Genomic DNA, 2,264 nt, shown 5'->3' on the forward strand with positions numbered 1-2,264 from the left:
ATCTATGAACTATCATGAACTATCTATGAACAATCTGTGAATTATCTTTGAACTATCTATGAACAATCTGTGAATTATCTATGAACTATCTATGAACAATCTGTGAATTATCTTTGAACTATCTATGAACAATCTGTGAATTATCTATGAACTATCTATGAACAATCTGTGAATTATCTATGAACTATCTATGAACAATCTGTGAATTATCTATGAACTACCTATGAACTGCTAAGTTCATGACAAAAACTGATGCAGTTCCTTTTTTCAGTATTTTAAATTGATTTATAATGTAGATGTTTTTGTTTAGTTCTTGTTTCATTTGTTCAATTTACTTTTCATTTTACTTTATATGTTCTTTTTGTGACTGTCTACTGTTGTCAACTGTGTTCTTTGTTAAAAACAGGTCTCTCTTGTAAATGAGTCCTTGAGGCTCAGTGAGACTAACATGTAGAAATAAAGGTTGGATAAAAAATGTTTTTCCAAAGATCCCACGTTGCTTCACATATTTACTGATCAGAAAAAACATCCAGATGCTGCTGCAGATTTCTTTGGCTCTGATGAGTAATTTTGTGCTCACATGGTGACACAACGTGGTTTGAGCATAATAAATAAGCCCCGCCCACATAGTCTGACATCCTCCCCTTGTGCTCTGGTTTTCAGATTCACTCAGTGTAAAAAGAAGATTAATGTAGATTGTGTGCAACACCCTCCCACACACACACTGTGCACATGCATGCGTGTGTTTTATTTTTTGTTTCAGGTGACTTTGTAGGGACCAATTTTACAAAAAAATCATGCATTGTGGGAACCAGCTCTTCTTTATGGGACCAAAGCCAGGTCCCCATGAGGAGAAGTCTCGTTGGGGGGGGGGGGGGGGGACTAAGGTGTGAATTGTGGATGGGTTAGGGTAAGGCATGTACTAGCAATGGTTAGGGTAGGGTAAGGGTCAGGGTTAGGCTATAGAAAACGAATGGCAGTCAATGCAAAGTCCCCAAAAAGTATGTTTACAAGAACGCCCCCCCCATCGTTGGCGTCTCAAAGAGCCGTTCAGCTGATTTGCTTCATTTGTGGACGTTTCGTCTCTAAAACACGACATGCCAGTTTTCAGACTCGCAGCTCTGCTCGTGTCGGCGGGAGTCAGGCGTTCACCTCTGGTCCAGATGTTTCATTCTTCCTCCAGTTTCAGCCCAAACCAAGACGCAGCCACAACCTCATCCTCCTGGAACTTTCCCTTCAGCAGTTCTTATGTTCTTCTTATGTTCTTCTTAAGTTCTTCTTATGTCCTTTTGCTCTTACCGGTTTATTTGAGCGACAGTTTTGAGCTGGGGGAGTTGATAATGACATCAAACGTTATAGGATTTGATTGTGATGAAAGTTCTGAGCAGCCGTCCGCACTCAGAGCATCAGGGTATTTCACTGACGCATGAAATGTCACCTCGTAAAACAGAAGAAAGCCTTTTTGTTTCCTCCCCCACAGTTCGAGTCTGAACGAGGATTACTCAACAACTCCTCGTTGGGCTGCTTCACCTCTCTGTGGAGTGACGAACTGCGTCCATTAAATGATCGGTCCGAGCGGCCTCGGGGCTCACTGGGAGCAGCTTTTCTACAGTTTCTGTGTGGGGCATCCATGCTTGTCCAAGTGGAACCGTTTAAGAAGCGAAGCAGCAGCAGTTCATGTGCGGTGAGTTCTGACTGAATGAGCTACAAACCTGATCATTAGAAGCTACTGGAACTATAATGAAAATATGAACTTTACATATTTAAGATGACTCTTCACGTTCAAGCATGTTTCTGTTTGGTCTTGTTTCAAACACGGCATGAAGCAAAGAAGAGATGCTTGACATTTGTTGTCTCCAGCAGTCAGTCTTTGTTGGGTTTGAAGAAGAGCTCTGATGTCAGGAGGAGGTGAACATCAGGGATCAAGGCTCTGATCTGGTTCTACTTCTCATGTGTGGAAAACTCCCACTTTGTTCATGTTAAAGTTTCCAACCAGCGTGATAAACTCCCCATCAGACAACGGCTCACTTTGCTGGTTTTATTTCTTGGACCTCCGTCGCTGAGTGAAGAGGAGGAACTGGAAACACTCTCGGTCTGTTTGTGTTGTGAGAACCATAAGTAGAATAATAAACGAGCTACAAACTTCCATTTCGGAGCGTGGCTGCATCAACGCACAAGAAAGGTTGCTCTTAAAAATATTGTTTCCATGTCAAAATCCAAGATGGCCAACACCATATATATATACCTATTAATATATATACACC

Source organism: Nematolebias whitei, chromosome 7, assembly GCF_014905685.2.
Source record: "Nematolebias whitei isolate Nwh7 chromosome 7, NemWhi1, whole genome shotgun sequence".
Lineage (NCBI taxonomy): Eukaryota > Metazoa > Chordata > Actinopteri > Cyprinodontiformes > Rivulidae > Nematolebias > Nematolebias whitei.